This window comes from Rhipicephalus microplus, chromosome 2, assembly GCF_043290135.1.
Source record: "Rhipicephalus microplus isolate Deutch F79 chromosome 2, USDA_Rmic, whole genome shotgun sequence".
Lineage (NCBI taxonomy): Eukaryota > Metazoa > Arthropoda > Arachnida > Ixodida > Ixodidae > Rhipicephalus > Rhipicephalus microplus.
The window spans coordinates 141,998,224-142,023,935 of record NC_134701.1 but is presented as its reverse complement, the minus strand read 5'-3'; the positions used below and the strand labels follow the sequence as shown (position 1 = coordinate 142,023,935).

General features: G+C 41.5%; 1 protein-coding gene and 1 long non-coding RNA gene across 2 annotated transcripts in view; both read left to right on the top strand.

The window, feature by feature from the left end:
* Nucleotides 1-25,712, top strand: part of LOC142791888 (uncharacterized) — a 205,010-nt gene that overhangs the window by 81,176 nt on the left and 98,122 nt on the right. The window lies entirely within an intron of this gene.
* On the top strand, nucleotides 1,987-13,534 carry LOC142796387 (uncharacterized). The gene is made up of 2 exons (XR_012893800.1): nucleotides 1,987-2,122; nucleotides 10,959-13,534. It is a non-coding gene; the product is annotated as an uncharacterized LOC142796387 (long non-coding RNA).

The window sequence follows — 25,712 nt, the reverse complement described above, 5'->3', positions numbered from 1 at the left end:
TGCAGAGAAGGCTACGACTGAGTAGGGGCTCTTTAACCTTAGAGCACTCCTTCAAGTTTATTGTGCCCTGCCTGGCCAGAAACTTACACAATTTATGTCGCGAATATGTGCAGGTACAGGTAAATGTTTTACACGCCAATAAAATTCTCTTCCTGTTTCAAGAAATTCATTTTCTTTCATCAGAAAGAAACAGCACCATTGCTCGATACATACAGCTACGAGTTTATGAGTGTACAGAGGTTTTGAGTGTTTTAGTAGGGCCACATTGGGAGAGTTAAAGAAGGTTTCCGCTGTTGGTTTCTGATTAATCTGCTCCTCTTTTCTTATTATGATTTAGTCTGGAGTGATGATGGTGACTTGTGACAAGGCTAGGAGTAAGGCAGTGGACTTGAGTACGTTATGGGCCCACCTTTCAAACTTGTCAAGCAACTTGATCTACCAGAAGAGAATAGTCAAGGTCCACAGTTTTCTGGATAAAAAACAATCAAGTTGACAGCCGGGCTAGTTAGTCTTGAGTCATCTCAAATTGACTTGTCCGGGGAAAATACAACTCGTAAGAGAAAGAAGCACACTTTCACAGCGCTGTTTATTTCTCTCCCTTCCTCTCAGCAAGGATGTGTTTCATGAGTTGTATACGTGCACCAACAGCTCAATATCGTTATACTACAACTGAACATATTTATTGTACTCATGTGAATCTACATCGCCAGCTGGTAAAGTAGCCGCTGCCAATGGAATCGGCAGGCAGCACTTTTTATTACCCTCAGAATGAAGGGCTGTCAGACTATTAAAAAAAATGCATAGGTATCGTTCAACATAGGAATGCACTGATAGGTGTGCACACGTCATTTTAACGCCACGAGATTTTGCAGATTTCTGACGTGTAACAAGCGCATGATTTTATGGCCCACTGAACATGTTTGGCAAATAGCACAGAACCAGTTTTTGCATTGAAAGCAGTGTATTCTCATGTGCATGAGTGGCCATCGCGTGATGGATCACTCTGTGGCCATTTCTTACGTCGCATTACAAGCAGGTGCCGCTTGCATGACCGACAAAATTTAGACCAATGATAGACCAATGTGGAAGAAAACAATATGCTAGGTGATAATGTGGTATTCACGTACAATGTTTTAAAGAAAGTTCTTGCCTGCACCATTTCAATAGGCATATTTACTTTAAGCAGCAGGAGTGTCTTCCAAGTAAAGTTTGAAATACAAATATTATGAGTATAAAGAATGTACTATGCAGCTATAATACTGCTAGTCATTATTAGAAAAAAACTTGTGGTTTACAAATTAGCAATATTAGTAATGTTTAGGAACAGCAATTACACTTGGAGCAAACAAGAAAAAAACAGAGTATACGCAAAACTGAATATGTGCAAGAAAGTGTAGTACTAACGCTGAGAACCAGAACTTGCAGTGATGGCTACCTACATTAAAAATGCGATAATTGTGAGCTGCTCTTCGTGGTTAACAAAATTTCATTGAATGGCACAAATCTATACTGCTAAGTTGGCTGCCGTCGACATAATTGTATTCATTCATAAAGTTAAAGGGGTAATTAATAAGATGTGTTGCTTGTAGTACTCTCATGTGCATAATGTGTGTTTGTATGCGTATGCTAGAACTCGGTGTACCTTTCAGTAATGTCATTAAGCACTGCTACCAAAAATCCTGCATCTCTTTACATAAAATGCATCGCACTGAATGCAAATGAGGCTTTCTCTCCTTCTATCTCTCTCTCTGTATCTACATTTACACAGAAAAAGCGTTCGGTTCACCCAATAGCCGCTTAAAACCGACTTGACTTGGCTGAAAGTGTATCAATAGACGGCGACAGAATCACCGTGTTGGACATTTTTTTGGGGACGTTTAGGTGGTGGGAACGAAAGGTCTAAAGTTCCTCACTAGCTTGTGAGGATCTTTACCGTGCGGTGATTATTTATCCGTGGTTTTTGCTTGGCCGGGAGCCTTACGCATTCGCGAGAACCGCCTCTGCGCATGGATACGTGGTCTCGTTCTGTAATACTGTCTATAAGTAATGTGATAACGACTTGCCCGATCATGAACACCGTGTGTTATGCTATTTGTGGATGTATGCCGTACGTGTATGTCTGGTAAGTGCGTGTGTAGCGTAAGGATCGATGTGTCGCTTCGGTGAAGTGTATGCTTGCGCCAAAACTTTCATTGAAGCTTCTTCTTGCATAACTGCGTGAGACAGATACGAAACGCACAAGTTGGAAGCGATGGAATATTACCAGGCGTTCACACGACGTTATTTCCAAGTGGCTTAAATATGTTGTCGCCGATTACAATAATCGGTTTTCTAAGCTATGTCTTTTCTTGTGGGTGTATACAAAGAAAAAAAGAAATAAAGTTGAAGATATGCTGGGAGCACTATAAATATTCGCTCAAAATTGCCACCTTAAGCGTCTTCTTAAAATTAAACAGTGCCGCAAGGCAGTCGTGCCTTGCGGTGAAGTGCACGCTGTGTATTGCGGTAAAGCATACATATTGCGCGCGCTCGTGTTTAAATTGGAAATGTAGCACTGACATTGGGCCTCGTGTGTGCACCTAAATTGTACACGCGCTATCCTCTGCCTCATCAATGACGATGCGGCAGTCAGTATCGTCATCATCTTCAGCTTGTGTAACAAGCACAGAACAATTTACCTAGTAAAATACATTTTGTGGCAGGCGATTCGCAAGGCATTCAGATGTTAGTTCATTGCAGGATTAATTCAAGATTGTTAAATGGCACCTTCAAATAAACGAAACATGCATACGAGAGGCTTCAGTCGTACTTCAAATTTGTGCCATGCCTCAAATTGAAAATAATTATAAAGAAAATATATGCTAAGGCTGGGTGTAGATTACCATTTACAATTCAATTACCATTCATATTTTAGAAACTTAGAAAATTTGTAGCTCATGTTTTCCTATCGAGTAAGCACAAAAACAACTGTTGAAGAATGGTTTACAATTACTCACACAGTTTGCAAGAAATAGATCTTTGAAACGTATGTCGTGCCAGAACTAAGTGCAAGGTGGTTAGAGGAAACTGGTTATGACCTGACATAATAGCGCATGTTCGAACGTTTTACATGGGCTGCTTTTTGGCAAAATGGGGTGGGAATTAGGTAAGTGCCTGCAGGGATCTGCACCAAGAGACGAAACCTGCTACATCTTTTTCATAAATTTCATTATTTGTGTCAAGCATGCGTGCACTCTTCGTTGTTGTGTTCTCTCAGGGAGCAAGTATATGGCATACGCTTGAAATCCATACGTTACCCCTGCGATTTGAAGGTGTTATCACAGTGGACATGAACGTGCAATGTAGCTGAAAACCTTGCTGGGCACAAACTTTCTTAACAATTTGAACCCGCTTATACTACAAAAGTTACCACGTGACTTCAGCCAAATAGTTTCTAACTGTTGTGGTTACTGTCAGATAAAAGTAATAATGAGCTAGTTGTGCTTGGACAACAGTCTTGCTTTACTGTATTAAAATACAGTAATTTAGTACCTGCATATAGAACTGACCACTTAGTTATTTTTTTTTTACTTGTGGTCCTATTTGTTACAGTTCACTTTCAAAATATTTCATACAAGGTGGTTAAGTTTTAAGTCCATACAGTGGGCAAACTTTATCAGCAGTACCGCATGCTGTACAATCACTTTTACTCTTTCCTAGAAAGCATGGTGTTCCACTATTCCGGTATGTCTTGGCTGGGCTTCTCGACCTCGACGACTGTACATGTCAAACAGTTTGCCAAGTGTAACTACTTACTCCCCCATAACTCTAAACTTTGTCGAGCCATAATAAATAATTGGCAGTAAGGACCAGTTACAAAACCCTTTTTTTATGAAGCACTCATTAATCAGGGACCTAACAATTCTGTACATAAACGATGACAGCAACCACTTCTCCACAGATTGAACGATTGGGTTGTACTAATATAAGCATTAATATAATCAGACTTTTTTTTTTAGAAAGTAAATACAATGCATAAATAGTCTTACCAGTCCGTGATTCAATATTGTAGCTAAACTATCACTGAAAGCCAGAGTCATTTATAAATGCCATGTGAATTCCCAGAAAGTGCTAGGTAGCTTTATATAAATTGGTGACGTCTTGTTATGCCAGCGAGTCCTCGTCAAACGACCGTGCCTCTGAAAAAGGCAATTTGGGTCAAGGCCAGCCCGCAGTCTGCCTGGCGCGATCACCTCGACGGCGTGAACACGCGCGGCGCTCCTCTGGCCCACGTGCAGTGAGTCAGTTGCGCACGTGACAGCGAGCCGGCGTCCTCGTGTCAGGTGGTCTGACGCATGGCGCGGCGGCCCCATTGGCGGAATCTGCCCGGACGACCAGCGGCGCTTCTGATTGGACATTTTGGTTGGACCCGGTGTAAATAAAAGAAGCCCTGCGGCGCGTCGCGATCGGCAGTCCTAGAGAGAGGAGTCCCCATGTCGGAGGGCCGACATGTGTGTGAGTCAGCGGTCTTAGGCGAAAGGCTGAACTATGTGTTAGAGAGAAGAGCTCGGCTCTTCGAGTCTCTGTCGGCCCCAGTGCCGAAATTGTAACGCCTCTGTATATATGCTGTACATAAACCTTGTTTGACTCACCGTCGTCTCGTCCGCTCGTCTGATCAGCTCTGCGCAGAAGCAGTCGCGAGCTGAGATACATACGCTACCAAACGGCTGGTGACCTTCCCGGCGGAGTTGAAAGCAGTGGCGCCTTCGGGGCCGTGTTGGCGTCGCCGTCTTTCGCAACAGTGGTGGCAGCGGCGGGATCGGTCCGTCGTCCGCAACAGTGGTTGGCAGCTGCGGGATCGGCCGGCGTCAGCGACATCGATGCGGTGAGTGCCTGATGTTTTCCCCTCAGTTCACCAGACTGCTCTAGCTCAGGTTGTAGTAGTTTAGAGAAGGGCTGTGTGAAGCATTAGAGTGAGCTTTGATCGTTTCAAGCAAAGTCGAAGTGCTTTGAAACCAAAGTTAATGCGGAGGGGGTAAACACGGGAGAGTGAAAAATTGCTTGCGCGTCTTGCTAGTTGACTTATAGTGGGTACGGCAAGTAAATTGTTAACAGGGGCAAACAGCAAGAGGCTAGTGTGAACGATGGAGAACCTTAAAGTGAAGGAACTCATCGAAATTTGTGAGGAACTCGGCATTACTTTGGGCCGTGCGAAACGAAAGCAAGCGATCCTTGAGATCATGAAGGATGAGGGAGTGTCGGCTGAGGAAGTCGATGAGGCCTGGGTGGATATTAAAGCACGCCGTGAGGAGGCTGAAAGGCGCGAAGCTCGCGAAGAAGCTGAAAGGCGCGAACGTCGCGAGGAGGCCGAGAGACAAGAGCGCCTAGAGTTGAAACGACTAGAATTGGCAATCCTACAGTGTTCGCAGGCGCCTAGCGTAGCTTCTCCGACGATTCAGGTCAGCGGTTTTAGAATTCGTGACCAACTGCCACCGTTCGTAGTAGGCGAGGACATGGCGAAGTATCTCGTCAAGTTTGAACACGTCTGTGAGCGAAACGCTTTGGAGCGGCCTCTTTGGGCGCGGAACCTGCTAGCTCTTCTTCCCGGCGAAGTGTCCGACGCGATAACTTGCTTGTCGAGGGAAGCGTTTGAGAGCTATGACGAGGTTAAGGAAGTGCTCTTGAGACGTTATAAGTTGTCACCCGAGGCTTTCAGGCAAAGATTCCGGTATGCTGAAAAGGGGAATGAGTCACACGTTGACTTCGCGTTTCGTCTTAAAGCCGATTTAATTGAATGGCTCAAGGGCGAAGGTGTTTATGACGACCGCGATAAAGTGGTGGAATGCGTTGCATTGGAGCAATTCTACCGCTGCATCGAGGATAATGTCAGACTTTGGCTGCAGGACAGACTTGGGGAAGTACAGCTAAACAAGGCAGCAGAGTTAGCTGAGGAGTATTATACTCGCCGAAAGTTGCACAGCAGGGCAGTGCGCGTTGAAAAGGATGAGAGAAAAGAGGGCTTTTCAAGGAAACCTGATCAACGGAAACCCGTTCCGCACCGTAATTTCAAAAAGGACCCGTCTCTTACGAAGGACAGTGTAGGGGAAGGGCAAACAGAAGCGGAGAAATCGAGTGAGGTTTCTACCACACAGGCATTTGAATCGGAAAACAAACGGAAGCCGCTAATCTGCTACAACTGCAAAAAGGAAGGGCACATCGCGAGAAACTGTCAGGAAAAGTTTGCTTTCGCAACGATCCGAGAATCAGAAAAAAACATTCGGTTGTTGGAGCCGTATCTCCAAGAAATTAGGGTGAATGAGAAAACGTGCCGAGCACTTAGAGACTCAGCGGCAACCATGGACGTTGTCCATCCTTCATTGGTGTCTCCGGATGACTTCACAGGAGAATGCGCGTGGATCAGGCAAGTCGCCGAGGTGCAGAGTGTTCGCTTACCAATCGCCACGGTTGTCATTGAAGGCCCGTTCGGTAAGCTTCGCACCGAAGCAGCTGTGTCTGCCGCGCTAAATGATCGTTTTCCTTATCTTTTCTCCAACAACTCGGAGCAGCTTCTCAAAGAGCAGGGCAAATCGTTCTTCCCCAACTTAGCGTGCATGGCTCTCACGCGATCGCAAGCGCGGAAGCTATCGCGGCAGCTTGATCTGGTTCCATGCGGTGAACTCTCAAGTGACCTTGTCGGCGGGTCGACGGAACCCCAGAAAGGAAAGTTTCCGCATGAGTCATGGGAGCAGTCACGCGAGCGGCCCGTCGTCGAACCGGCCGGCGCGGTTTCCGTAGAAAGGGGAGACTACATGGCGCCATTGAGTCAGAGCGAGGGGGTTGCAACGCTCTCGCCTGTAGCGGAAAGTTGGAGCGAGCTGCCGAGAGTTGATCGAGAGACGCTCGGTCGAGAGCAGCGTGAGGATCTCTCGATTGAAGCGCTAGTGGAAAGCCAAATTGAAGCGCTAGTGGAAAGCCAGAAAAACGCGGCAAAAGTGCTGTCGAAGGAGCACTACGAGGAATCGGTGAAGAAGCGCGCTTTTGAAGTTGATAATCAGGTAATGCGGCTGCAGCCATCCAAAAGGAACAAGCTTGAGGTTGATTGGGAAGGGCCCGCCAAAGTATTATCGAAGCCTTGCGATACAAATTATGAGGTGCAAGTAGGAAGGCGGCAGAACAAAATTTACAACTTGATGAAACCCAATGTTCAACATCAAGCGGTCGTAAATCTGTTGTTGAATGCTTCAGAGGAAGAGGAAGCAGAAAGTTTGAGTTCTAGTGAGGTAATCGAAGGGGGATCGAAAGTAATCCGGGAGCAGGTAAACCTAGAGCCTAGCTTAAGTGAAGGAGGACCTGAGAAAGAGGACCTGAGAAAGATTGGTTCCGAGTTTGAAGACGTGTTTTCGGACTGCCCCGGAAACATGAGGGTGATCGAACACGATATCGAGCTAAGCGGTGAGGAGTCAATCCGTAGCAAGCCGTATCGTTGTTCCCCTGTGCAACGTCGCAAGTGTGAGCCGCTCTTGGTGCCGCATAGGTATCGTCGCCTAAAAGTGGCCGGTTACTGAAGTGGAGCATGTTGCTCCACAGCGCAACTTTGACGTTCGCTATCAAAAAAAAAAGGGGGGGGGAAGCTAAACGCTAATGCAGGTGCATTGAGCAGTGCGTTCTAGCTAGTACCTTCTCAACCTTTCGGTTTCTGGCTGGCGATTCGGGGCAAAATTTTGACCTCATCACGACCTGGGCTGAGCGCTCTCGTTTAGAGTGATCTCAAGGGGCCAACTTTGTGGTATTCTAATTCGTTACGTTGTTGTACGTGGGAAAAAAAATTGAGTTGTCATTTTAAGAGTCTTGTGTCCCACATGTGCCTCTTGATGTAGAGGGAACAAAATTCCGATAAACACGTAGATAGGTATATGTTGTATTATACTTTGTCTGGTGTTCTGTCGGGTGACCGAAGGCGCTTGCTTGTGTCGTGTGTTGTCTGTTGTCGAACCGTTCTTAGCAAGTTGCAGAACCATCGACAAGTGCTGAAACCGAAGGTGGTCAGAAGAGACGAGCGAAGTTGGCCAGCACGTTGTGGCGACAAGCCAGTGGGGCTGGGATCCGTCGTCAAAATGGGATGTGTTCCCGGAACAGTCTGGAGCTGTAGTCTCCCCATGGCCCTGGAGGCAAACCTGGAGGGACCTGGCGAACGAGCGCACCTGACATCCGAGCCCCGTGGAAGCAGCTCGTCTTTCCGGTGCATTGTCTGGCGGCGGGGGTGCTGTTATGCCAGCGAGTCCTCGTCAAACGACCGTGCCTCTGAAAAAGGCAATCTGGGTCAAGGCCAGCCCGCAGTCTGCCTGGCGCGATCACCTCGACGGCGTGAACACGCGCGGCGCTCCTCTGGCCCACGTGCAGTGAGTCAGTTGCGCACGTGACAGCGAGCCGGCGTCCTCGTGTCAGGTGGTCTGACGCATGGCGCGGCGGCCCCATTGGCGGAATCTGCCCGGACGACCAGCGGCGCTTCTGATTGGACATTTTGGTTGGACCCGGTGTAAATAAAAGAAGCCCTGCGGCGCGTCGCGATCGGCAGTCCTAGAGAGAGGAGTCCCCATGTCGGAGGGCCGACATGTGTGTGAGTCAGCGGTCTTAGGCGAAAGGCTGAACTATGTGTTAGAGAGAAGAGCTCGGCTCTTCGAGTCTCTGTCGGCCCCAGTGCCGAAATTGTAACGCCTCTGTATATATGCTGTACATAAACCTTGTTTGACTCACCGTCGTCTCGTCCGCTCGTCTGATCAGCTCTGCGCAGAAGCAGTCGCGAGCTGATAAACATACGCTACGCAACAGTCTGCAAAAAAGCAAAAAGCCTACGTTTATGTTGAGCAGAAGTCCAAGTGAACATGCATGCATATGTTCATGAACTAGTTCCCTGTAACATGTGGTGCAACAGCTCTAGCTTAAAAGCTTCAGGTAGCTTTTATGCTGCTCCAAAAAGATTTTAGTTGCACCACAAGCTCCGGATATGCCTTTCATGAGTCACGTCACTGTGCCTGTTGAGTCTTTAAAAAAACAGGTTTGAAGGGGATGCTAAAAATTTTTTTGAAGGGGTGAGTATCAGAGAGCATTAATTTATTAAAGTCTTCAATTTTACTATGTTAGCTCTGAGGTTTGCAGGTATGTTAAATGAGCATGGTCATATGAGTAACACCTCATAGGTCAATAATTTTTGGGTTGACAGCAAGGTATGAAGAGACAGGATTATGAAAATTGCAGAAGTAGAAGTAATGAAGTTGTCGAGAAGACTTTGTTAACACTACATTTACAGGCTTCATGCACCATTTGCTTTCCAGCAGGGTGAATTTACTTTTGCTGATGCTTCCGATGGCATCATTGCACTTCATAAGCACTGGTTTTACGCACTGCACGTGACGATCTTGTTTTTTCAAGGTTCATGTACTGATTAAAAAGCATAGGATCAAGCAACTTATATGCTGTCTTAAGGCATAATCAGGCTCACCATAGAGGTAATTGGTGACATTTTAGTGAGTTGTATGTGGGAGGTCTGTGTACATAACATCATAGTAATCTTGCAATGCTGTAGCTTTATTTGTGTAACGAGTGAAGCTTCTTTTCCTGTTAAAAATTTCTGCCAAGCAAACAAGTTCCAACAGTAGGATTTGCCCTTGGGTAAAGCAGGTGGTAAGAGTGAGCTTATACAGAAGCCCTTCAAGAGTACCCACTGAAGGAATTAGTACCTATAGGGCAAAAATTCCAGTGCACCAAGAAGGGCAAGGGAGGACGGTGCAAGTTAACATTTCAGGAGGGCATCTTCTGGACATCATCCTTCTCTAGCCACAAGCTTGTATGGCCAATGTTTAGCAGACTCCTACTAACATAAACTAGGTATAAATGTTGCTTCTCTATTGCAAGATGACACACCATATACCTTTTGAGAGTCTCCTCACCACAAGCCCTTACATTAGCCTAAATATATTTTTTTCTACGGTGCCCTTTTTTTGTCCTAAACAGTTGTCTCAAGCAACAATATGCACATTGTGATTGTCTAGCTGGTGACCACAGAGACTGCTCCAGCCATCACAATGTATACTCCACTCAAAATGTAAGACACTGCAAAATCATAGTCCGGTGTGCGTGCATACGACCTTGAACATGCAAGCAGTGACCACTTCTCTTGTGTTCTCTGCACTGGCGCATGCTTGTTGCACACCTGTTCAAGATTGTGACAGTGAAATTAGTTCTGGCAATGCTGTCTCAGAGGTAAGACTGTGTACACCCTTAGGAACACTATGGTGGAGCGAGCAGAGATTCATATAAAATGTAGTAATAAACTGGCAACACCATGTGATATAAGCACACTTGCATTAATTTATTACATTTTTATTGAGGCAGACATCACACAGCTAAGCCTAGTTGTGATCTCTTTTCATTATTGCCTACATAGTTTTCCCGTTGGTCACAGCACAGGAAGAAAAATTTCTCTGTGGGAGCACCATATTTTAAGCTTGCATGACTCCAATGAAGCACTGTGCAAACAGATATATTGAAAATGTCAATACTTCGTGTCCTATAAATGGTGAACTGGTTGTCACATTCAGCCGGTGATCCTGCAGGAGCTTTAGCATATACTCTAAGGTCATTTTGCATCAACAATGCCACATACAATAGCTTAACAATGGTTGTTAATGGGCAAGATGATGCATAGCTTCAGGGAGGTAATTAAGCTACGGGGGAAAATTATAGATGCCTAAGCACCACTGGAAAAATGAAAAAGCACAGAAAAAGAGCATCGGTCGCAGCTGAACTACAGAAAATATTTACACTGCACCACACATTCACATCGTCTAGAATTTTCCCTAATAATGTTATACCAACCTGCCTAGCAGCAAGTACTTCTAAGGTAATAAAGTGCAGAATGACACTTGCATAAGACAGGAAACAGGACGCGAGTTAACTGCCATCTATCTTTGTTTGTGCAGGGTGTCTACCAACCTGGGAAAGTCGGGGAATTGGGGCCTTGCTGGAAAACTGTAGGAACTTTGGTAAAACCTGGCTAATTCATGAAAACTGGCGGCAGTCTGTGCCACCATCACAAAAATAAGCATTACCCGTGATCAATACTCGAAAAGTCACTCCTTCGACTGCAATTACAGTGAACAGCTAGAAGAGGCCTAAAAAAAAGGCAATGCATAACTGTTTCTACTTAGTGTACAAACAAAAGGATACACCGACCAAAATAACACAAAGTTTACTGATGTTTGGGCACCTGATATTGTTCTGAATGACAGCCATAAGAAAGGTACATCGTATTTAAGTATGACTAGGTGCGTGGTGTAAGCACCAAAAGTATATGGTCAGCGTTCCATAAATCTTATTGAGTATATGTGCAGCTGTGTGAATGTGCAGGGATTCAAGGTGCTGGCATGATGCAAGCTTGTTTTCTTCGACCAGAACACGGTTGCTTGACCTGTCAATTTGAAAGCCTGTATATTCCGCATGTTCAGCGAGGGCATCCAAGGCCACCCATGATTTGGTGACTTCATTTTGAACTGTTGTGTTGTTTAACTCTTTCATTGAAATCACAGGTGTCATAGACTGACATGTTGTCACACTCGTGGCAGACTACAGTGTAAAGAAGACTACAGAAAATTCGCTCGGCAGCTTATTCTTCCCATTGACAAAAGCATTCCTTAGCTTCCATGTTGGTACATGCACTATTTTGATGTATGTTCCTTCTACATATCACATATCATATTTGAGTTTCCAAGCACAGCAGTTCTCACATCGGTAAATTTGTGCATATTTGTCGTGGCCACAAATTCGGCTTGGCTTGAAGGCCTTTTAGTTTGGTGCTTATGTTAGAACTGCCATCACAAGAGGTTTGCTGGGCTATGTCTTGCCTTGTATAATATTATTGCTATTATTATTATTATTGGTGATGCAGCTGCAAACGTCCTCCGCTATGCACTTATTGCAGATATTTCAAGAGTAGCACACTCTCTTCTCATTTCATTTCCTTGAGATGGTGTTATTAAATCCATGAGTATTTTTTATCATTATGTTCATAGAGGAGTACGTAAATGAAGGTAGCATGAAGGTAACCAAAACACGCAACTTAGTTTCACAAAAAAAAAAGCCTACTGGCTTTTTCAGCTTGCCTTTCTTGTACATAGCCTGGTCACTCCTCACAACGGTGTTCATGCTGTCTGAGACGCATCTGGAAGCTAAGTTGCATGTTTTGGTTGCTGACAAGGAAGGCTTCTTTTCAACTCTAGATGGCTCTGTGCATAATGATAAGGTAGCTACTGGTTTGGAAAAAAGCTGAATAAATCATTTTCTGAGCAACTGCAGCCAATCAATTTATGTGGATGGACATGCATCTTCACTTTCACATGCAAAGTCTGGTGTTCCCCAGGGATCAATCATGGGACCAGTTTTGTTTCTCATTTACATCAACGACATTGGACATGGTTTGTCATCTACTATCAAATTATTTACATACAACTACATCATTTATAGAAAAATTGACAGCACCCAAGCTAACGAGTCATTATAGTTGGACCCTAATAAACTCGCATTTTGGCGTCTCCATGGCAAATTAACACTTCCAAAACAAAGGCCATGACGTTTACAAGAGCACATAAAACAGAAATGAGTCAATATGAAATTCAAGCTCTCCCCATTGAAAAAGTATCCCTATTTAAGTATCTTGGAATTCATTTATCCTCTGACCTGCCTTAGAATAAGCGCATCGATATCATAATTAGTGAGGTGTCAAAAGCACTTGGATTTATTAAAAGAAACCTTTACTTGGTGAACTATACCTCTAAAATGCTAGCATACACTACACTTGTCCGTTCAAAGATAGAATATGCATCCATCATCTAGAACCCACATAATCATATCTCATTGATTAACTAGAATTAAAATAAAATGAAGCAGCAGGATTTATCACCAAGTGGTATTCTCGCAACTGCAGCACTACAGATATTACACACTCACTTTCATTACCCCTTCTTGAAAAACGCAGACTGTCGTCACTGTTGTTGCATTTTCGTACATTTTATCATAGTAAATGTGCCTTCATGAAGCTTGTACAAACGCACCTCATAATATTTTGAAACATATTGATCACAAATTCAAAATACACCCTTTTTTGGCACGCACAATTATGTATCAACACTCACCATTACTTCGAAGCACACATCACTGGAACACACTGCCAGGCGACATCACTTGATTCATTGATCGTGCCACCTTTGTAAACCAATTCGATATTTTCTTGGACATATGACTTACCTATCTGTGTGAGTTTGTAAGTGCATGTATGTGCTTATTTTTACTCTTCTTTCATTGTGAATATATTTTCTCTTGAAAGATGATAGTCTTGCTTGGGATACTCCAATGCAAAAATTTTCGTCTGTCAGCAAAAAGGCTCAAGTACGACCACATCCACAGCATCCACCAGTATTGCTCAAGTTTCTGCGTTCATACTTGTACGATTGTCAATAAAAAGCAAATATTGAGCATATTTGAGGCACAATATCAACACGTCGATATTGTGCACTGTGTTTATTTATACTAGAAAAGGTATAAATAAGTAATTCTAAGCACTGCAGCTGACAATGCGATGCTTTGCATGGAAAGGCGAGTCTCCTACGCTTTGCTAAGACGATACTGTGCTGCTACCTGTCTTGAAATCTACAAAATATGGCCTCCAAGATTGCACGCATGCTGCGTGCTGCATGCTCGCTATAACAAAGGCCATCCTTTCGTTTTCTGAAATTACCGCCAGATGGTACTCATGTCTCACGCAACACCTCCAGGATCCCATTCACCAGTTGTCTCGTGCAAAACATCAAATAAATATTTCTGTCTATTCACTCTTTTCAGGCGAAATACAATATTCTTTCGACGACATTTTTGGTCAAATATGCAGATAGGGGTCAATTTTTTCATGGCAATTTTTTGTATATATATTTTTTTGCACTATAGCTGTGTCTCTCTTATTGAGTTTTCATTCCTGCCACAATTTTTTTTTCCTTTTGCATCTTTGTCTATGGAACTGTATTTTACATTGTTTACCAGTTTAATTTTATAATGGCAATGTTCTGATTTGCAAATTTATTGTATAACTAAAACCCCCTGCGTAATGCCTGAATGGGCCTTTAGGGTATACATTAATAAAAAAAAAGTGTTGATGCACAAAGCGGGTGACTGAACAATAGGTTTATGCCCTGTTACTAACGCTTAATCAGGAACCTGTAGCGGCAAGTGTGAAAAAAACAAAAAGGCAAAAACTATCAGTTTTCATTTCAGTGAAGATTCATGTTGCCACTAAGAGCTGTTGTTTCAGAAAAAGACACTTGGTAAATAAATGTTTTAGAGTATATTCAAAGAAATTCGGAGCATTTGAAGACTTGTGCTCTGCTAAGAATTTCTAACTCGGAATCTATCATCTTATCACTAAGTGAACAACCTTTGTGCCGTAATGCATTCGGTATAGACGTAAAAGATTTATATTATTGCTTGCCCCAATGTGAAGATTTGAAGTGTATAAAGCAGTGCATGAGAGAAGATAATGATGAGTTGTTGTTTCAGTGCCAGTGTGGCATCTCTATCGCGTCGTTTTTAGAGCATCATGCAGGCCACCTAAATTCTACCGTTGCGTCTTGGAAGGGAAATAATTTTGTCCAAAAATCTGGTATCTGCATTGAATCATGAATATACCTGTAATTCTGTGCTGTAATTCTGTGCTGTAATTAGTTATACTTTTCTTGGGTATGTAGACGGGCAGCTGCAAAAGCATTTGAATTGGTTATCATCACACGCTGTTTGATATGTCCATGACTTCTTAGTTCTACAGGACATTAACAATTACTCTTTGCTGGTTGTTAACATAAAGACAGATGTTAAGGAAAACAAAATGTCAGCTTCTCACTTTAGAGTTTCAAAAAATTGATGAGCTACAGTTTCTCGATTCAAGACAGGGTTTTTCGTCAAAGATCACATATATAGCAATACCAACCTAGATTCATAAAGCCCATTCTGAATTTTAATTCTGGCCTCTCAAAACCATACAAGGAGCCATTGGGTCAACTGTGCTGGGTGCCGCTCTTCAGAAGTTACGCGAGCACCTTATGGCGCATGCATTTTATGCACAAGTTTCTCGCCTTGCAAATTCTGGCTTTCCGAGTGACGTGATTTGCTCCTTGTCGGAAAAACTTATTTCAAAGATCGAGAAGTTTTATCATTGTGATTCTAGTGCACTACAAATTAGCAAGAAAAAGAGGCAGGCAGTTATCCCATACATACACAGGATAGCACATGGTTTGAAAAATGTTGGTGCTCGTTATTGCATAAACATGTCATTCTCAGCACGTAATAAAGTGCATAATGTGTGTACTTTGGTGGATAGAGCATTGTGTCAGCAGTCAGGGAAAGGGAACAAATGTGTCTCCAGACATGTCAACAGATATGCTCCTTGCACTACTGGCGTGGTTTATGGGATTTCACTGTCTTGCAGCTGCGAATATTTAGGTGAAATGGGGCGTTACATAAACGTGCGCTTAATAGAGCATGAGCTAATGCTGTTAGATGCTAAAATCACGTCTAATTTGGCAGCTCGTTGTAGGAAATGTGGATGTGTGCTCAGGGCTGGGCAGAGATGCCCGAAAAAGTATTCTGGAATACAGATATCGAAATGCATAGTTTGTAAGCATAAAATACAGATACTGAGATAAATTTGTAATTCATGTGACAGGATATTTCAGAGATACGTTTGCAAAAAGACAAGAAAGTATTCCAGAATACATATACTAAAATACTTTTCTCTATGTCGGGGATAGTTATACTCCATACAAACATTTGTTATGTGCAGCATAATATTTAAAATGTGCAGCACATTGAAACTAACAAAAGAAATTGATTTATTATATTTTCGCCATTCTCCGAGTGTCATTAAGGCATTACAAAGGATGCTTACACTGCACATAATTGTTAATAACCACATATTTACAGATATCAGTTGCAATAAAAAACTATGCCATATGAGAGCATCAGTCACACGCATTGTACACTGAAATCCGGAACTCAACAGCAACACTATTAGTTATGCTAGAAGGAGCATAGTTCAAGCGAAGTGCTGGAACCATAAACAAACGAACTTCCAGTTGGAGGTTTAGTGTTTTCTAGAAACATCTTAGAAAAGGCAGAAAGAATTAAGAACGGACAAAACAAGGAATGCGAAAGGAAACTCAAAAAGACCTCTTTCGAATCGCTGTTTGGCCATGCTGGCGTTTTTCATAAATGCTCTGCAGAAAGAAGTATCGTAGATGGCACACGGCACCAAATTCTCTTTGGGTGGTTTGTGGCTTCCTCAATAAGCTCCAGTTTTTCAAATGGGCACTGCAAAAGAAAAGTGGAAAAAAAACGAGAAAAGCAAACACTACTCGTTCAATTGGCATGAGGAAATTCATTTAAAAAATGGCGCCCATTGTGCAGTATACAATACTCCTCACAGCGAAAATATCTGTGCTGGAATTCAATATAGCAGTATAACATTGTTGTCACGGTGAAGCAGGCCATCATTCAAACACATCATGGGATGCGGGTAGCAAACCAACTAGCTCGCTTTCAAGAAGGTAGGAGTCAGTTTCACCCTCAGCAAAAATGTAGAAATGGTGGGTGCATATCTTGCCGTGGACTGCCAAGGTCACAGCAGAAATTTTTTTCCCCATTGTCAACACGTCTCAGCTCATTTACGAAAAAAAAAAAGTAACAAGATACCCGTGTCCTGGATAGTATCGCGATACATGTGATACACCGTAAAAGTATTTCACTAATGAGATGCAAATACATTTTTTAAAAGTGCCTCGATACAGCAATACAGACACTCAAAAATATCTCTTAAATACTATTGCGATACTACCCAGCCCTGTGTTTGCCCCACTTGTAGAAAACAAATATCAAATATTGACATGTTGATTAGCGCATGTGTGAAGTAGCCGAAGCATTTTCATTAGATCTAACAACAAGTGCATAAGTATTTCATGTAACACTCATCTAGATGAAGAACATAAGGTCTTAGAGAAGACATTAATCATTCTGTGTTGTAACACATGTGTACATGTGCATAGTTTTGATGAGTCAATATTTTCTATATATGTTCTTTCCTTTTCCAAATAAATTTCAGTTGTGAAATCAGCGCTGTGACCCTCTCTGACTGCTTCTAACCCGTTCCTTTGTAAAATATTCTACGGTGAACACTCACCAATTTGCCTAACTCACGATTCTGCATCTTTTATTTACCTATGGAATCGAGGAAGCAGTTGCGGTCTGACAGATTCCTTTTTCCACCCCATATTCAAACATCAGCGCTTCAAACGCTACCGCAGCTTTTATTGCAGGTGTCTGAGTACTTTCATTGTGCTCCACGTGTCAGAACCCAGAGAAATAAAACACCAACAAGCATGTGTGCATTGTGTAAAAAAAAAAGAGTGAAAGAAAGGATAAAGTAAATTTTGCTGTACAGTTTCGTTGTTGCGACATTGTTGTTAGTCGTTGTCAAGACAAGGTCGCATAAAATACGTAAGTACTCCTTTTTGCTCAAAAGTATATTTTAGACATGTACAAATGAGACGGGGATGCAAATCATTAGTAAATACAGCAGTCTAGGTCAAGGTAATCTAATCCACTCCTAAATGACCTGCAGGCTATAGCCATTATAATGAACTAGAATGTGCTCCAGTAAGTCAACTGGCTGGGCTGTTGCATCCTTGTTTTATACGAATGCCGCGAGATAGCGCCACCTTTACGTTTCCTAGCAGCATTGGCTGCACTGTTGGACTATCGCAGGCTCCTTCAAACTTGCAGCTGCAGTTGATTTTATTTGTGTGGTTGTGTTCTGGTTGTTCCAAAAACCAAACAGCCAACTTCCTCAGTGCCTGGGTCACAAGTTTCGTTTTGACCAGATACACACATTTTTTTCATATTTACCACATACACTCACAACATTATGAGTGTGTATGTAAAATGTGTTCATTTGTTTTATATGAGTGCCTCTTATTTAATTGTTTTACTGCTAAAGTGTTCTTTCCACCGCACATTTTCCAAGCAGACATTATGGTCATAAAGTTTGCTTTTAATCTATGTGAAAAACCTGGAAAAATCACTAAATTAAAAAAAAATTAAATTGATAAACACTCTGTTGTGGCTTTGCTAGCAAGTATGTTAGGAAACAGACACATGTGCAGTATGGAAGTGTGTAATGTCACAGTCATGTATTGTCAAGAAACGTCACACACCTATGCTTGAAATACATTTCTGACCTTCCAAGTTTCAACAGATGTGTCGATGACACATCACTTCTTTCCTAGGATGAAATGCTTTCAAGAGTCCTATCAGGACCCCTGCCTGTGATCTTTTTCAGGTATTTAATATGAACTGACATGCCCTAATGCTTGCATACTTACACAACAATCTGTCAATTTTTCCATACACTCTTAACAGCCTGTAAGTTCACTCCTAACAGCACCCCCTCCACTCTTCCAGTATAAGCCAAAAGGGTGATTATTTACAATACCATGCTTGTGGAACATTAATTACTATCTATGAATCTTACAATTGTTTGGTGAAAAAAATTAGGGCACCCTCAAGGTTTTAGTAGAACACAACAGTGATATCCTATCTCTAGTGCATACTCCAACCACCTAGTGCATACGTTTTGCAGGGTAACATTACTTGAAAAGTTTATACTGCAGATTATTACTACGTAATCAATGTTTAAAGTGGCTTGTGCTAGTAAGGGTTTCACATATAGTCGCAGTCTGCGTAATGGATTTCTAAATGGTTGCTAAGCGAGCTTGTTGATACGTGCACATAGTTACTTCGAAGAGCGCAGAGATGGGACACAGGATAGACCACGCAATACAGGTACTGTGTAGTATGCTTTAAACCACGAGCAACTATGTGCATGAAATGTTTTTAAACTTGATATGCACCCAGTACATGGTCCTAAGAGAATACTCCAGTAGCATTTGTGCCTTTTGTTTTTCGTGGCTGCTTTAAACAACGAAGTCATTATGATAATCACACGTTCTGATGGCCAGTGGCAATGCACATTTGTACCATAAAATACTGCGATATTACATATTGTATTGTGAAGCGTGTATACTAGACGCGTGTATTTGTAAAGCATGAAAATTATTTTTGAGCAGGCACGTGGCTTTGTGGTAGAATGCCTGCTTGCCACACAAGCAGCTTGGCTAATATTTTCACTCAGACCTAGAAGGTTTTATTTGTTATTCTTTTTATTTCCATGTTTTTATATAATAGACCAGATGTAAAGTGAACATGGAGAATTTCATGCACCAAAAAAATGCCAACACTGCAGCAGTACAGGTGGAATCAGACTTGTCCAGCAGCGGAGTGCATGGCTCTTGTTAGTGACGGCTTCTACGTCACCTTAGCTACATGCTTCTGTTCACGCTTAAATTATCGCACAAAGGCCTAGCACGCCGTATGTCATGTTAGATATTCATACGGCGTCGGCATTAACATATTTCTGTAGAAAACAGCAACTGGAGCGGTCGGCTGGGTGTTTAGACAAGTGTGATTCGATCTCTAGAAATATTAAGTGATTTAACACTCCAAATTTAATTTTGTTGTGTTCGATTCAACAGTCATGATTTGCAAAACTGTATATGTTTTAAAAGTTTACCAATGTTTTAAAATGTTAAGTACACCAAAATAAAAGAAAACTTGTGCAACAGTATGATACACAGCATCCGCCCTGGCACATTAAAAGAAAAAAGACTTGAAAAGCTGTGTAGCGCAGCAGGCTACTCAGCTCCAGGAATGTGCTTGTACCAATGAATACTTACCCTTTCTTAACGGTTCTGTGGATTTCGAGGGCCTGATTATTTCCTACGGCCAATCAATTTTTTTAATGTACATGTCTTTTATGTCACTGGAAAGCTCGTAATTCAGAATGTCTAATCACGCATTGGCAACACAAAAAAGGCAATGAAACAGTTTTCACCAAACGTTGTTGCTGATGGAGTCTTATATGCAACACATGTTGAAAACAGTGGCCTACAGCTGTTCACTGCATTGGTACCAAATTCTGCCATGACAGAGTGCATGAGCAAAGTGCTGGAGAGATGGTGTGTGCATGCACTGTGGTTTAATGCAGGTTTTTTGTTGCTGTGGAGGAAGCTCCACTGCTGAGCATCAATTTCTTAACCTTTTGATGGTTAATAGGATGAATGCATCCCACTTTTTCCTCAGTAAAACTTTCTCTGCCACTTTATGTTGCCATCAGCACAATGCCTCCCAGTTGTGGTGTACCAGAAACATTAAAGAAACTGAGAAACTATATATTGAATATTTACAATGCATGGTATCAGTGGTATGTTGAGTTTAAAATCTTTTATTTCGTTAATATTTTTTTTTCAGCCAGTGTCATATTGCGTACCAGGTAGCTAAAGTTTCAAATTTATGGTATTCTTCTGTTCAGACTTTTTAAAGAATTTTAGCATGCAACTATAAATTTTCTTTCTAAATTGCAAAAATTATATCTGCCTAAAATCATTGTGGAAGTGCACTCGAATGAAAAATGAAGCAGTTCCTTGCATAGCCTAACAACATAGCATACATGCATAACTGTTTTTTCATGTTTGATGGATGCCACAAAACAGCAAATTCTTTGATATTTTTTATCATTATGAGGAGAGGCAATGAGACCAAAAACTGTGGCTAAGACACTGTTGCTTAAAATTTCGGGCCAAAGGAAAAATATGGCAAAATTGCTGCTTCATACAGCCAGGAAGCCAAAGAGAACACGAATTTTCAAGATCATCAAATCATACAAGATATATGAGAAAAGCAAATATGTCACACCTGAATAGAGTTCACGAATATGATGCAGCATTTGTTAACACACTTACAGCATTCAGTGCATTGACACCACGTCAAGGCGCAGCTGCGACTTGACCTACTTGGCAGTGCTCCAATACCTGCGGCGAGAGAAACGCGCTGCGGTGCGTTCGCACGGATGTACGTACGGCGTTAAACACGTGAGTCAGAGATGCTTCGCATCTAAAAAGCCTTACATCGGCAGCGCTGACCCGACGAATGCAAAGAATAAATGTCGCGGTCCCATCATGAATCGAACCCAAGCATTCTGCGTGGCACTCAAGCATATTCTACAACAAAGCCACGCCAGATCTCGGACCTACTTTTCAAATAGCTTAATACCTTAATATGGTCATGAAACGTTAATAGTGGTTGCAGTGGTGGCAATCCAGCTTTATAAACATTACATATGTACTCCTATGATGCAGCTGTGATATCGGGTTGACATCAATTGTTGCTAGGTGCCATGCACTGAAGTTGATTTATGCAGCAGTGTCCAGGGCTACCATCCTCACTAGCACCAGCACTTCATACCAGCTTATTGATTCTGGTGTTCCCAATGCTCAAGTTCATGTTTGCATCATTGCACAAGTGCAAACAACTGGTTATATAAACACTTGGAATTCTTCAATGTATGTCTGTGTGTGGAACATTTGGACGTATATTTGGCATAATTTCATGACGTGCCGCTATAAAAAAATCACAACATGGTCACGCTAAGCATGCCTCCGCATGCTTCGCATAATGTTGATTCCGGAGCTACGTGGAATAAGCTGAATTTTTCAGAAATATCCTTGGGCAAGACGTACTTTCGGCATGAATCTTGGCATAAGTATGTGTCAGTTTTTTACAAGAAAATGTAACTCTTAGAAATGCCGATTACCATATTTTTAATTGTATAGTCAGTGTACTTAACATTTCAAGCAGTACTCTCTTTTATATTCATACAAAACACAGCTGTAGTGTATGGCTTATAGTTGAGGAAAATGCTGGCAAAGCACAACTTTCACTTTTGCAGTCAAGACGACGTAACTTAAGGGCCCACTGAACGTTTGTGTTATGCATGGTGTACTACTAAGTTATTACCATTACTTCGTGCGATCAGGCTGACATTATGATCTGTGCATGATACAGCTCCTCAGCTGCACGATAGTGATTTGCATTGCAAAGCTGTTTTCTGGCACGACAGGCATGAGAATTTTGGGACAGGATGTAACAACAAGCACGTACGTTAAATCTGAGTGCGCCATCAATTCAGCCGATCTGTGTATAGGAGCGAAAATTAGCCAGGTAATGGTAAAAAAGTGACGCATAGGGAAAAAAGGAGCCCTCAAAAATGAGGGCGAGAGAAGTTCAGTGTGCGTATGCCTCCTTCTTTCTCTCTTTTCTTCTCTTTTTCTCTTTGAGAGCTCACCTTTTTTTTTCTTTCTCTGTTTCCTGTTTTATCTTTCCTCTTTGTTTTCTTTTCTGCCTTTAGATGCATCACTTTCTACATTCTTTCCTTTCCAGGTGAAAATACTCCACAGTTTCAGTTCACTTTAACTGAAACCATGGCTGTATACAGCTGGGACTAAGTACAAGCCAACACATTAGCAACATGTTCCAGTTGGTCCCAGCATGAACCACTCGAGACTGAAAATGAAACCAGCTGGCCTGGAAATGGAATCAGCTGGAATAATTTGTTATAATGAAAGCAGTTGGTGTGAATTATTATTATTATTATTATTATTATTATTATTATTATTATTATTATTATTATTATTATTATTATTATTATTATTATTATTATTATTATTATTATTATTATTATTATTATTATTATTATTATTATTATTATTATTATTATCTTCCTTATGGCCATTCTCTTCATCCCAGAATAGCTGTAGTGTAAGGCAAATAAGCGATAAGGGCTCATTGCCTTCATGATGGTTTTTTTTGTACATCTAATGCTGACAACATTTACAGTTCATTGTATGCCAGTACAAGTTTCATTTCAAAAAGGCACAGGGTATTTCAAGCAGTGCAAACAACTAAAAAACAGTTTGTGTAAAGCACAGGACATATGCACAACCAAATATTGCTGTGTGCTGCATTGAAGTTTAAATGGGCTGGCACTCCCTTACCTCCTATTGCCTAGCACCTCTCTGCCAGAGGAGGACATGGCACTGTAATTTATAGAAAGGCATAAAGCTACTCTGAAAAGGTCTAACTGCTTTGCCTCATATTGCCATCACCTGATCTTTTAGAGATAAGGTGAGGTTGCATGAAAAACAGGTAGCCGTGCATCAGTCATTCCCTAATACGTACCTCCTTCAAAAATCCAAAACATCCCCGGGATGTCCTGAAATGACGAAAATATTCTTGTCCTGTAGGGTGTGCCACAAGACTGGCTGATATATCTGAGTCCATTAAATGCAGTTAAAATATGTAGGTCTTTGTAAGGACATTATAAATACTGCCTTGAACAGTGTAACAGTGAAATACAGATTTAATGAGTAAACTGCAAATCAAGTGCAATGTTATCAATGCAATAATAATAATAATAATAATAATAATAATAATAATAATAATAATAATAATAATAATAATAATAATAATAATAATAATAATAATAATAATAATAATGATGATGATGATGATGATGATGATGATGATGATGATGATGATGATGATGAATATATTACTAACATGATTATAATAGTATTGTGGGGTTTCCACATACAAAGTAACTAATTGCAAGGATTAAAAGGGGGTGCACAGGAAGGCAATGAGGTATATTTATAACAAATGTAATCTAACGAATTCTCCTACTGAGTTGCAAACGAAAGCTGGTCTATTAACACTACAAGGTAGGGCAAAAATAGCAAAACTAAAGGTTTTGTTTCAATTAATTCATAGTGACATAAACATCGACACGTCAAAAGTAATTTTTTTCTGTCATTTTAAGTTAACACCTTACAGGCACTCACAAACACATAATAAATACACTTTTAAATCAAGTTGCTATAAATATTCATACTTCCCCCAAACCATAAAAGAATGCAAACCAAATAAGTCCTTTTGGTACTGATGCCTCATCTTTCACTGTGTCCTTAGATATGGTACAAGCATCACGCATAACCGAGAGGAGAGAAAACAAAGAAAGAAAGGCAGTATTTGCCGAACAGTATAATAGACAGCGCTTTCTTAAGAATTACATAGAAACTGCAGTTGGGTAAAGATAACTAGATGGCGCTGTACCCCTCCTCTCAGATTGGCTGCATGAGGGGCTGTGCCTGGATATGCATAGAACGAGCGGATCTCTCAGTTTCCTTTATAGTCACCATACGTAGTGGATCGTTCGTGGGGCATAAACGAAGCAGAGTGGCGGGCACGATAAAGACGCTTGCGCTCGGCTCCTTTGGCACGCGTCTCATCGGTGTTACCCATGCTTCATCTGCATTCTCGAATGCGATCGAACGCATAGACGCATGCATGGACGGACGCTTCACCCCACTCATCATCAATCACTCCATGAATATGCTGTAATTTTTTTTTAATTTTGTTTTTTCCTTCTGGAATTTAAAAATTTATTATCATTTTTCCTCATTTTAACTTGCACATATGTTGTAATACCACTACTATTATTATATTCTAACAAAGCTTATTCAGCAGCTAAGTACCTCTATATCACCCTACATTTCATACAACACTACGCAGTATAGATTTAAAACTACGCTTCAAAGTTAGACTCCACTTATTTACTCATAAATTGTGCCATTCTCTTGATGGAGTGATTCATAGACTGAATTATTTTAGAATTTTCTAACACATTTGACAAGGTCAGTCATAAACATTTACTTTAAAATTAAGTCATCTGGACCTTGGCACTACCGAACAAAGTTTAGTACTTTAAATGCTTCGCATGAAATTGAACTCACTTTGTGCTCAGCTAAGCCCAGCTTATTTCTCATTTTAACTGCCAATGCCCCTTCCTTGCTATCATCTAAATTTCGTCACGATTTGCTGATAATAGTGTTGTCATTTGTGAAATTAATAACAGAAACTATTTGTACCACATGTTATAGATATATTGCTAAAAAAATAGGCTGGAATTAATCTGAAACTCCCGCACTAACTATAAAGTTAGTGCGAAATAAATACCATATTCTTTCGTCACGATCGTAAAAATTCACGTGGCGGAGGCATACTCATCGCCACTAAAAAAGAACTATCATGCTCTCTAATCAACACATCTTCACAACTAGAATCATTATGGGTAATATGCCGTGCCCCTCCCGAAGCAATAATACTTGGCGTATGCTATAGGCCCCCTCGAACTGACCCAGACTTCCCCCGCAAACTTAACGAAATCTTATCCCAGCTAACTAATAAACACCCTAACGCACGTGTTCTGCTTTATGGGGATTTTAACTTTCCCTCCATTAATTGGCTCAATCAGGTTTCACCAACCTCGGGAAAAACTGAAGCAAGAGAATTCGTCGATGTTTGCCTCAACTTTAACCTCATCCAACAGGTAACCGAACTAACGCACGTCACTAGTGAATCCTCAAACATTTTAGACCTAGTATTAACAAATAGCCCCGAAAGCTTAAAATCTATCGCATACTTACGTGAAATCAGCGATCACAAAGTCATCCATACCATATTTAACTTCACCCCAAAAATACGCTCCATTTTCCGCAAAACGATTCACTTGTATGATAAGGGTAATTATGAATTAATTAATCGTGAATTACGAGATTTCCTACTATACTTCGAACTCAATCTCGGTTCCTGTTCTCTCAATGACAGCTGGCTAATGCTTAAGGACAAGA